The sequence below is a fragment of the Argiope bruennichi genome, chromosome 2 (genome assembly GCF_947563725.1).
Source record: "Argiope bruennichi chromosome 2, qqArgBrue1.1, whole genome shotgun sequence".
In the NCBI taxonomy this organism is placed as follows: domain Eukaryota; kingdom Metazoa; phylum Arthropoda; class Arachnida; order Araneae; family Araneidae; genus Argiope; species Argiope bruennichi.
Window position 1 is genome coordinate 80,353,651 of NC_079152.1, and position 13,828 is coordinate 80,367,478.

Sequence of the window (13,828 nt, forward strand, 5' to 3'; positions counted from 1 at the left end):
TGTAATGAACCATTATTTAATTAGCACATATTTAATCGAAACACATATAAACTTTATATAAAAATTAACCATGTATAAATATTCCAATTGTGTATCTACATGAAATGCAGTAATCATTTTCAAGCTGAAATTGCACTATTCGTGATGGACTTTTTCGCAAGTTAGAGTACATATAATTCAGTTTCCCATAAATCACCTTCTTATTATAGTAGAAGTAAACTTTTTAATAAATAACAAAGAAATTACGAATGATTTATTGATATCCTTCTATTTCAACTTTTCGAAATTAAAATTCTGTCGTATTATATATTTGAGAGTGAAAAAAAAAGGGGGGGGGGGTGAATAATTTATATACATATAACAAATTTACTGAATGCCGTAAAATTCGCTTCTGACTACTTTAGTTTAATTTATTCTGCAAAATGCAGATACAAACATCTTCTCCTTTCATCCTTCCTATCACCCTTATCTTGGCGAATTAAACCCATCCTAACGCATGTGCAAAAGCACGCAGGCAAATGTTTTGAACTTTGTTCTAAAATTTTGGATTTCAGTTTCAATTTTATTGAATTAAATTAATCAAAAAAAGAACAATTGTTTTTGCTTGAAACAGCTTATTGAAAATATTAATTTTGTGCAATATTGCAAACCATGCAATTAAACTTAAAATAAATGTATTTACTTTTATTGAATGTGATAGACTTTTAGCTTTAGCGTTTTCATAGTTATTTGTATCAATAAATTCTTTTAGGACATTTCAGGTTTGTTTAAACTATGTATACACTGTTTTAATCGAATATATTTTGGTTTCCTAACAAGTATCGCATAATAGTTGAATGTTTTTGTACAATTTACCATCTTTTTATAGATGAAGAAAATAAGACATATAGAAGTTACAGCATCCAAAATTTTTTTTACAATATATACTATTGGAAGCGGCATCACAAATAAATAAATTAAAAGAGTATGAGAAGAAAGGCAAATAAATTGCTTTCGGGTTTAAAGGAGTTATTCTAGATTTTAAGCCTTTATATTTCCCTTTCATGTTGCTACCATTGACGCATACTTGTCCTCTACATTTCATAACATCAAGCTCATTTAACATTTCCAATAGAGTTTTTTCTAGTCGTTATCCAGTCACATCAGTTATTTCAATAAACCCTATAAATAATTCATTTATAATTAATATTTTAGCTTCAAAATTTTCATGCCTATTAATGACTGAAATTTCTTCCTTGTAAATATCAGGAGTCCAATCCATTTGGATAATATAGAAGGTGGTGGTTTTTATATCGCCTTTAATTTTGTTAAGGACTGCATTTCCTAACGCAGAAATGATTTGTTTTTGTAATGTGTGTGCTAAATGATGCACAATTATATTTTTCGATTTAAAAAAAATTTCATATGATCTATTAGCACAGAGTCGAATTTACTTAACAGTTCGAATAAAGGCAAAAAAAAAAAAATCCTATTATTTCAAGGGTTTTTCGAAGTGGATGATTATTACTTGCTAAAATTAGAATCACATCTACAGTTCTTTGAAATAGTTGTTTAAGTCATTGCATTTTCACATTTACAGGTAACATGATTTGTTTTATAAATAATCGAATGTAAATTTAATCGTTTAGTATTTCTTTCCAAGCAATAAGCAAGTTAAAGCGATCAATAAAACGCTTATTGTCTTGAATTAAAATTGATATATTTCTCTTGTTGTTACAGCCACCTACAAATCGTGTAGATTTTCCATTTCTTGCTCATTCGGAAAAAAGTATATAACAACAACACCGTGTCTTGATTTTTTGAATAAATTAACAAGCTACTAAGCTGTGTTGCTTTATTTGCCGTTTTTTTAAAAGTTGTATAATTACCTTCAGCATTCTTAGCGGGAACTCCTTTGCCATATAGAATTTTTTCGCTTCTAACGCAAAACATTCTAAACTTATCAGTGATAATACTTGCACATTTACCTGGATTATATTCTGATTCGACGGTATCTGTTCCTGTACACCTATGGTTCATCAACGGATTTCACAGTTTACACAATTTTATTGCAAGATTGAGAGCAGTTTCTGTGTAACTTTCTCCTCCAGTTTAAGCTTGAATTGTAACTTCTGAAGTCGAATCAATTTCATTGCCAGAATTACTTCGTAGAAAAGAAAACATATGTACTTATGACTAATTGGAATTCAGCTTTTTTTTTCCCTTGCTAATTTTTTTTTTTTTTTTTGGACATCCGAACTGATAATTTTCTTATATGGACTTGATTATATTTAACAATGTCAAATATTTTATTGTATTAATTTTCAAAATACAACATGCAATCTAACCTAGTAGGTAAGGTAAAAGACCGTAAATTTACATAAAAGTTTATAATATGTGGCACACTATCACTAAACTTTATAGCACACTAGCACTAAACTCTGTCTGTAAACTTCATATATTTCCAAACTCGTCGATTTCTCAAGCTAACTTTCTTCCTCTCTTCTTTCCATCGAAGTATAATCGGTCAAAACATTATTTTAGCTCTTGATCATGTTGCCCCCCCCCCTCTTCAATCACGGAGACCGGTGCCTAGTATCCTCTGCACCCCCCCCCACCTCCCAAAATGGCCGGTCTCGTTCATATATTTAGATGTAAATGTAAGAATATCTAGACTGTAAAGATAAGGTTCAGCTTTTGTAAATACTACTTATATCTTCGAAAATATGAATTATTTAGTTCATAAATAAATCATAAGAACTTCACATTCCAGATGCCTCAATCAAACTACAAGCCTCTTAATTAATTAAAACTTAACCTCTTATTCAATCAAAAACAAAAATATATATTATATTATCTTATACTCCACGTAAAACCAAATTTAAAAAGATTCGTTTTACAACTAATAATAAAAAGTAATGAATTTATGGGGGTCATATCAAAAAAAAAATTAAAAATGTCTTTGAGAAATCATGTTGAGCTATTACAAACAAATTCGAATAATTGAATCAAAAGCAGGAGTGTGCTTTTAATTTGCTTGAATTATAAATACTATTAAGTTTTAGTTATACCCAGAGTGCAATTTAGATGAAATATTGAAATTTTTCTCATGAAGAAATATATCCCACATTGATTAATTGCATAGGAATCAAGCTTCATGATAGCAATTTTTCGAGACACAGAGAAGGGATAGATTTAGAAATTCATGAAAACTGCCGAATATTTTCGAAAGTGATGCTATTTCCATACTGAAACACATCTTACACCTTCAGATTATAATTTATATATGTATAAAATCTATTTAATTCGTAATAGTTATAATCAATGATGTTCTAACTATCTTATTGATTAGTGATAATAAAATAAATCAATTTTTTTTTTGTTGTTGAAGAGGCATAGAACGTCTATGCATGTGGAACAAAAATGAATTTCTGAGAAAGATGGTGCATTTTTTTTCAACAAAATGGAATGCGCATCATAATTAAAATTCATTTATTGTTTCAAATTAGTTCCATATTTCAAACGGAAAAAAACCCTATCTCGACCCTCGCGATAAAAGTGTTAAGAATCGAGTAAATGTTTTTTTTTTTTTTTTTTTTGAAAAAATTACACAAATAAAAATACATAAAAAATATATAAATTGCTAAAAATTGGTAGTGCACATTTGAACACAGACGCAAATAAATTTTATCTTGAATTATGGAAATATATTGTGCTTTTATTTCCTTGGAATGTGCATCATAATAACCCTAGTAGGTAAGGAAAATGGAATGTGCATCATAATAACCCTAGTAGGTAAGGAAAATGGAATGTGCATCATAATAACCCTAATATATATATATATATATATATATATATATATATATATATATATATATATATATATATATATATATATATATATATATATATAGAAGATGCTCTGCAATAATACAGAAAAAACTTGAGTAGAGAAAGAATTATGTCATTTCTCGCGCCTAAGGATTATTCATGGAAGACAAATTATCTCATCTCTCGAGATGAAAGTATTAGGAATCGAATAAATGGGGGTTTTTTTGTTGTTGTTGTTTTTTGAAAAAAAATACACAAATACAAATACATAAATTGCTAATAATTGGTATGCGTTTTTAGTAGCATATTTGAAAACAGACGCAAATAAATATTATCTTGAATTATGGAAATATATTGTGCTTTTATTTCCTTTCCAAAATAAGAATAGTGAAACTTTCTAAATTGAAAATTTGTTCTAAAAGGTTCGAAGGGATTTATCATTTAATCGTTTTTAATTTGTTATGATATCCATTAAACTTCTAATCAATAATTTGCAACAGACTTCACAAAAATTGATTTAATAATTATATTATGAATTAGAGGATTAAGTTTTAGAAAAACATATTTTTGAAATTATCTTTAACATATCAAGTAAGTTCTCTCATAGCAAATTAATATTTCAGAGATAGCATTTTCTTCAAATTCACTTAGATTAGAAACAAACTGCATCGTGTTTCGGCACTTTGTTATTCCTTCTATCATATATATATCAAATAAAATATAATAATGTTTGCAAAATAAATTACGAATATCAATATAATAAAATTTTTCAATGTTAGGTTTTGTGAGAAAGAAACGAATATTTATTTTATGGTACAAAATAATGAATTCTGAAATCAATTTATTTGAATTGATATCAATAAAATATTTTCAATAAAATGTTTTATCATAAAACATTGAGAATACATCATATTTGAAATTCAATATTAACCTATATTGTGAAGCTTTATGTGTCATCTATGCCTTCAGATTCGCAGAAAAATAAAAAATGATAAAAAAAAAATTTAAAATGTATTGACTTACTCAAAATGTCAATTTAATAAGAATTCCCCTATTTTTATATCATATTTTCTTATATTACCTTATCTTGATTTTGATATAATATAATTTAAGAATTTTCCATTAAATAAAGTTTAACTGCCTTTTTCTTTATACTTCAAAGAACTGTATATAAGCTTTGTAAAATCCTTCAATGGTGCCTTGTTTTAGTTAAAGTCTCAGTTCTACAATGAAGGCAATATTCGCTCTGTTTGTGATTGTCGCCATCATTGGAATGGGTATACATTTTACAACTTTCATTTAATTGGTGTAAATTTCTCTAAAGATATTTTGTTATATTATGCTAGAGTTACGTCTTTGCAATTGCTTATCTTTTTTAAATAAAATGGAAATCACTTAAATGCAAACGCTTGTACATTTTATTCGACAAGAAATTTTACATACCTGTAGAACATATATTATAAATAATTTTTAAGATTCAGAAGTAAATATCGGAAGTTCATGGGGGCAGGAAATAAGTTCTGCAATTTTTTTTTAATAACGGTCTTATATATAATAATTTCTCAACATGTGGAATTGGATATTTTTGCAATTAGCGTAAAAGGAGCATTATATATTGAACTTGACATTCTAATAATATATATCAAAACTTTAATTATTTAGAAACCTTCTACTTTCCTTATTACAATAATTGCATAATTAGGGCATTTCCTTATTCATTTGTCATAGATTTCCTTAGTAATAGTCTAAATTATTGTCTTTCTTTCTGCTAAAATGCCTAAATTTGCATGCTGCAAAGTTAGGAATTATTTGCTATTAAATGTTAAGGACTTCTATGCTCCTTTAAAATTTTTGACGGAATTTTATTCATTGAAAGTAAGTTGCAATTAAATTATTCTCCAATGACATGGTTGCAATAGATATGCATTTTCTTGTCTGCTTAAACTTTTTTTAAATATACAATTATTTCTTTGTGAAATGCATAATAAATGTTTCCTCTGAAATTCAGTGAAAATTTTAGTGCCAAACTGTGAGCAAATTACCACCTCCTTAAATTAAATAAGTTATTTCTTATATACATTGAATTGTTTAACATCATTAGGAAATCTATTCATACATTTAAATATTAAATTACATACATTTCCGAGTTCCGTCCAATTTCAAGAAATTTGAAAATAAAGTTTGCATGTAAACAATCACTTAGTAGAAAGGTCGCCTTTTGATAAAACCGAGAATTGAAAGTTAGCTCATTTATACTTAGGTCTTTTGGAATACCTTATACAGAACCATATCACACAGAAAACTCCCATAGAGCCACTAAATTACCAAAGACTCCTAAACTCCTACCGTAGTTTAGTCAAACCTATCCGTACGTATCAGGGTACAAATAAATTTAAAGAATGAATTTATATAAAATACAAGCCATGAAAAAACATTGAAAGAAATAAAATTGATTACAACGTCTAAGTAAAAAGAAATAAATTAGGAGAAAAGCAAGAGTAAAAAATACAAAAAATTCTTTCTATAATTATTCAATTGAATATTGTAAATTAGTCTTTAGTCTTTTACTATCAAGATGACAAAGTTCCTAATAAATTTGAATACGAATAAGATTTTCAGTGCTAATTCAATAAGGCACTTTTCAGGTTGAATATTCCGGAACTCACACTCTTATATAAGTACTAGAATTGTACTTACTACTTTCTTATATGAATATTATCATTCTTGTAAAAACAAAATTTAACCTTTTGAACCTTAAAAGCACCTAGATCAGTTGCGTGCTAATTTTAGTAAAACGTAGATAACTTTGGAATTGTTGACATTTTCAAATAAATAGTTCTTCTGTCTGCAATATTTGAATTCCAGCCATCTATTTGCCTTGAAATTATTTTTATCAGCTTGGCTTCCTTTATGATTTCAATTAAAAATTTATTGATATTAATCATACATTTTTTTAAGTTTGTAATTTTGTATGTTTTTATACTATGTCTTCCTTTTCATTTCCAACAAATCCCATATGTTTATTCTATATTATATCCCAAAAATCTTAAAATTCAATTTCATATCATTTTATTTCAATTCTTGTTTTAGCTTTAGCTTCATTACTATATATTATTTTTATCAGAAATGATTTTTTTTAACTTTTTTAGTTGTTTACAGTTCTTTTAGATTTTTAACGACAATACCTATAAATTTTGTTAATTTTTATGTTTGTATAAAAAACTTTTATTGTCAAAATCTTAAAAAAAGAAAATAAGAAGAACCACATCTTTACCCTAATAAAATTCCCGGGGAAATTAAAAGTATTTTGTTACGATAGAGAAAGATGGAAAATTTAATTTACGTCTCAAACACTGTCAACGGAAGGATAAACCGCAGAAGTTTAATTCCATCATCGAAATGATTATGACTTGATCTCACAACATTACCAAGAATCGGACTCATACCATTAATTCAACATCTTCTCATTTTTGTGTTCATGGTACTTTCAGAAGAATTAGTAAAAAATTAAAGGTGCAAAACAGAATATGTGTACAAAAATTATTTTTCATAACAAATTTAAAAAAATTAGAATCCAAAATCTGTAAAATAAATTGCAATATTCCAATTTGCACAGTTATAACTAATTTATTTCGTGGGCTTTGTTCTAAATTTTTTAATGGCTGTAAAGTATTGGCCAATCTCAGATGTGTTAATAGATCCTTTAAAATAACTAAATTCCGTAAGTACATTTCATTTTGTATTACGTATACGTATAATAAAATAATACGTATTTTATTTTATATGTGCATACTTGTTTACTTTTGATGAAACTTATCATGTATTTATCTCTTTATTCTCAGCAATGGCTGGAGTTCACCGTAAGTTGTATTTCGATTTTATTTCAACTCTGCAGTATTTTATGATGAATCATACTATATTTTATTATGTATGTAAAGTATACAAAATACTTACCTCGAGGAAGTTAAAAGAGGTATAAAAGTAAAGAAAGTTAAGACAGCTTATAAAAAAAAGACGTCTTATTTAAAATAATAAATTTGAAATATATTCATAACCCCTCTTCTTTAAGAAATTTATTGCAAGGATTTCTCTTTCCTTAATAAATTTTAGAGAATCATAAAATAAATCTGATTTTCAAATATTTGTAATAGTTATTGTTTTTTAACGTAAGAGTTATATATATATATATATATATATATATATATATATATATATATATATATATATATATATATATATATATATATATATATATATATATATATATATATATATATATATATATATATATATATATATATATATTAATTATTTTTATATAATATATGGAAAAAGAATTTGAATCTTACAAATTCTTTATAAAATAAGAATTTGAATTTTATCTAAATAGTGTAGTAAGAAGTCAAATTTTAAAATGGTAAACTGAATATATACTCAATAAAACTATCGAAAACTTCCTTTTATGTATTAAAAATAAACAATTCAGTATTTAATAAAATGTTTACATAAAAATAAATATTTGTCTATCATTTATTTCGCAGATTACAAAGTTAATGGTAATGGAGGAGGTCATGGTAAGGCTTTAAATGCATTTGTATGTTTTTTAAAAATAGATTAAAATGTCAAATTTTATTAATTAAAATTCAAAATACTGACATTAATCACAATATCATTATTTGAAAATATGTTTTCATTATTTATATTAGTAAAGTAATGTTGTATGAATTGGTTATGATATCAATATTATTAAACATATTTGAAAGTACGCAGAACTCTTCTTAAATGAAATAATTTTCTCTGATGGAACATGGCTAAAACAATGCTTAAACTAAGACCGTTACGGCAATAATTTCTAGGATTAATTGTTTATGGAATATATTTTTATGAACATATTTTTATATGGAAAAGTTATTATAAAAATAAACATAAAATATGTATTAAATATTTTTAATTCAAAAATTAACTTGAAATTTAATGGTAAATTTCATTATTGATTGTTATATGATATTAATAATAAATCTTGCAGTATGAAATATTGATATTACCTTAAAAAAACCAAATAAACTAAAAATGAAATGAAAAATTTAAATTCATATTCGAGTATGCAGTGAAACACGAATGAAGCAAAATAACTTCTGATTATGGGCCATGTATTAAATTTCTGATTTAAAATTATTGCTGGTGAAAAAGTCCCTGACAAAATGTTTTGTAAATTAGTGAATATTAATCTGCTCAACAAGAAGCCTCAAAGATTAGAAAATAGAGCATAAGTTTGGATAAAAGTTTTAACATTTCAATGTTGTTAAAATATTTGTCTTAGAATGTGTATGAACTTATAAACATTCAAAGAAAATTTCTAATTTTAAATTTTATTGGAAATATAATGTCAAAATGTTTGACAGCCTTAAAATTAACAAAAATGTTTTTTTCAATTTTCATCAAAAATTATTTTATTACCAGTTTATCATAAGAAAATGTTATTGGATTTTTTTCTTAAACTAGTGAATATGCATTGCATTCAAAATGCATTCCTTTAAGAGTCTTAAATATTCATAATTTTGAATATTAAATATACAAAATGAAAAAAAACTTATGATATTTATTTTATTAAATCATTCTTCCCAATACAAATTTTCTAAGCTAACCAAATTATTAATTAATTGGCATCTTTTCTTTTTCTTAAGTGCATGGAACTGGTAAGTGCAAAAAAATATTCTAATAAATTTATCTTTATTCCAACTAAATATTTTTTACCATTTTTAAAAGTACTTAAGGTTTAGATTTGAAAAAAATGCCAATTAGTAACGAATTAGTTTAATTTATAACGAATATACCGTTCGTTAGAAAATTAAACAATATCTAAAAAAATTACCTTTTTGTTCAACCAATTCAGAATTTCAACTGAATTTCAAATAATATAGAAAATATAATCTCTTTTTCCAGAGAAATTATTTAATCATCCACAATTTCTTTCTTGAAAAATAAAAGCATTTTCAAGTCTTTTTGTGTAAAACAAATTTAACTTGCAAAATCTTACAATCCAGAAGAAAAATTTTAAATGATGTAAGAAAGTATTAGACTTTGAATTTGAAAAAACTAATTATGGAAATGTTAAAGTTAAAAAAAAATATATTTTATTATTTTATATATTATTATAAAAAATTTATTTAATTTGTGATACAATTATTTTTAATTCACACTTTTTTGGAAACTTTCAGTTGTTGGTAAATAATGATTATCGAATTATTTTACTTTTATAATATATTTTACACTATTTTGTTCTAAAATATTTTTTTAATAATTTTATTTTTACATTCTTTTAAATATTCCATTCTTTTCAATATTTAGACTCAGCCCATCATGGTGGAAGTAAGAACTATTTATATTTTTTTAAAGAATGATCTTTCAACAATTTTAAGTTTTCACTTGAAAAGATACCTAAAGAAAGCATCGAAATTCGCTATCAAATTTTCAGTATTTCTGATGAATGTTTTTGTCCTTGTATGTGTAGATAATCCGCTGAGAGGAAACAAAAAAAATTAATTAATTTTAATACAAATTTTCCGAAGTTATAAAAGTTTTATAAACATTGCTGAATTCTGAGAAAATTAGTTTTCACTCAAATAAGCTGTCATCTAAAGATTATATTAGTTCATTATTTTCAAAATAATCAAAAGAGAATATCAACATTTTGAAGTGATTACTAACTGACGCGAAAGGAAAAGCAGTTTAGTATCTTTTATAGGATATATATATATATATAGAGAGAGAGAGAGAGAGATTTCGAATAAATATATTTCGTTTCAAAACGCAAATAATAAATCATTTATGTCAACATAAAAAGAATTATATAGTTGGGAATAAATACGATTTACGAAATAAATACGAAAATCAATCTATTTTTTAAAAGCATTTACTTAAAAAAGGCATTCAGTCAATATTATTTATTGTATTAAAGATATTTATTTTGAATTTATTATGTTTTTCTTTCTTAAACAATAAATAGTTTCATGTTAATATCATTCATAGAAAGGTTAAGTCTTAAAATTGCTTCTAAATATTACATAGAAACCAATTTATTTTTAAGAAAAAAATTAACTTCTATTTATATTGTATTTTAATTCAATCAAAATATCTTTTTTAATATTATATATTATGTTATAAAAATTTTTTTTAAAGGATTGATCTAACGTCCTCTTTTCTTCATATCTGCACTTAAGGAAGAATTACCTGAATAAATGGTTGCAAGTTTATTTAGATTAATTTTTTCATTTAATATCCATATTTATTATTAGCAAACATTGCAAATTTTAAAATTAAAGCAAGAATTTTAAAAGTAACAGTACTAAATAGTATGAGTAATAATTCAACTTCCGCTTAAAAACTAAAATAAAGTAAAAACATCAAAAGAATGTTGAATTAATAAATGTGTCTATAAAATATCTGCAAATTCGAATGACTGACTTCGATTAAAGTATACTGAGGCTACTTATGAACATTGTGAAGCAATATCGTTTTCAAATGAAGCTTACTTAATGGATATTTCTCTCTTGTCTCTATTCCTCAAAATAATGTGAAACAATGTTTCATTTACAACAATTCTAAACAAATAATAAAGATGAAAGATTGATCTAAAAAATTTATAAACACATAGAATTTCCAAATGATATCGTGATCAAAATAACCTAACTGCATTGTTTGCATAATGTTTGTCAATTTTTTGCTGCAGTATAGAAAATTATTAATTAAGCATATAATGAACATTTTAATATTATAAATTTTCTAATTTCGACAAAAAAGAGTATAAAGTAAAAAAAAAAAATAAATAAAGATTTCTTCAGTTATGTTTCTTTGATTAATAATTAGACAGTTCTCAAAATTAAAAATATAATATTTTTTTAATTATAACATTTTATATAAAAAAATTCTAGATTATAAGGAACTTTTACCATATAATCATATTTAAAGGTATTTTCATGCATCTAATGTCCATAAATTTATTGTTAAGTGCAATTAGAAAGGAATATGGTGTAGTTTTTAAGTGGTTCAAATAAAGTTCGATATATATTTAAAGAGTGAAGAAAATATATCTAACCAACTAACTAATAAATTCTTTAAACGTAGATCCCTTTCGGGTAGTTAAGTTTTTTGCTGTTACTGTTAAAATTCATGTTTTTTTTATAACTCATAAAGTTTATTTTCTACTTTGTTTGAAATGCAGAATATGTTATACAATAGAAAATGCCATTATTTTGTTCACATTTTAAATAATTGTATTTCAGGTATCTTTGATGCTGTTGCTAGTGGCATTAATGGAATTATCGGTTAAAGAAATGCATTATATAATATGAAGACAATACTGTAATAAAAGATGTATGATATTTCATATTTTGAAATAAAATATATTACTGCATTTACAGTTTTGTTTATTACTTTAATTGTTCAAGCTATTTATAATATATTCATGAAATGAGACTTGATTTTCCAGTAATAAATAGGAATATAAATTTACCCTTGCTCAATTCTCCTTTTGGAAAATCACCACTGACATTGGAGGAAAACATTAGTTGGTGGAATCTTTGCTTAAGGGTACTTTAACATAGTTCAATTATTCCTTTGAAAAAAGCCATCTAATAAGATATATTACTTTGTCTATTAGAAAAATAACAAAACAAATAATAGGTAAAAAACACTTTGAACTGATTTCAAAACATTAACTAAAAAAATGCTCCTAATGATTTCACTTAATGTAAAAATGCAATCATAAGACTGAAGGCAATTTCTCTAAAATTATGTACATTGATTTTTCAAACAACTATAGAATTAAGGAGTGTTTTTGTTTTTATATTTTCATTTTCTATATACTAACCAATCTTTTTACAATCAAAAAGAAAATTCTAAAAGAAATAAAAATTGAGTGATTAAAAATTTTAGCTGGTGATATCTCATTCAAAACTAAAATATTTTCAATTTCAGAATGAAAAAGGATATTGATAGCAATAATAATATATATAGTTTAGAAATTTGTCTGATTAATCTGAATTATCATGATTCAATTATAAAAAATAAGATAGCAATTAATGTAGTAATTTTTTCCTACAGAAATCAATAGTACAAAATTTGCATCTAATGCAAGAAATGGATTATTTTTAATATGACAGGAGCAATTATTATGAAACTGAGTAAACATATATTTCGTTGTACATTTAATAACTAAAATGATAAATGAGACTATATCATCCTTATGTTTGAAAATTAATTTTCATAATTAACATGGGTGCAAGATATTTTTATAGAAGATTTCCACACTTGAAAATAACCCCTAAGAGATTTAATCATGTAAGATAACGATTCTCAACCTGTGGGGCGCGCCTCCCTATTGGGGGATGAGATTACCCAAGAGAAAATATTGTTTTAAAAAAAATTGATTAACTGACTGAAAGGAAAGCCCACATACACATAGGAAACAAAATACATTTCGACATATTTAATAATTTATTAAAGTAAAACAACTTACTTAATCAAAACATACTAAATTAAAAACAAATTTAATAATTATTAGTGACTTTCTTGTGCCTGTCTTGCAAAGCAAAGTTTTTCGAAGGAAGGCTTAATATTAGAAATAGCCATTCTCAGTTTTGTTTGTATATTTTGTCTTCAAAGAAGCCACAGCAGAATATCCAGTTTCCCAAAAGTTGGTTGTTGAAAATGGTAATAGTATGTGAAACGCACTTGTTTTTAGTGCAGAAAAATCATCCTTACTCCTGCCCAAAATGATAATAGCGATTTATTACTAAATTGTCTTTTAGTTTCGTCACTTATTGTGAAGTTTATGAATGTTTCTTCCTCATCAATTGAGAGTCCTTCGGAGTCTTATTAAATGGATCCCTAACCCACTCTTAACTTACTATCAGTTTGTCTTCAGCAAGAAAATACTTTTTAAAATTCTTTGCCAGCATGACTAAAAGATTTTCAATGGTTACAAAAACAACTTTTACATGTTCTTCCTCAGCCTTGT

At 25.0% G+C, this 13,828-nt stretch overlaps 1 long non-coding RNA gene across 2 annotated transcripts; it reads left to right on the forward strand.

Annotated features, from left to right (window-relative positions):
- The first annotated feature begins 4,964 nt into the window (after nt 1–4,964).
- Nucleotides 4,965–12,229, forward strand: LOC129960172 (uncharacterized). 2 transcript variants are annotated; one of them, XR_008783543.1, is made up of 6 exons: nt 4,965–5,087; nt 7,653–7,670; nt 8,352–8,384; nt 9,495–9,506; nt 10,159–10,179; nt 12,093–12,229. It is a non-coding gene; the product is annotated as an uncharacterized LOC129960172 (long non-coding RNA). The 2 variants fall into 2 exon arrangements; XR_008783544.1 differs by lacking the exon at nt 9,495–9,506.
- The last annotated feature ends 1,599 nt before the right edge of the window (nt 12,230–13,828 follow it).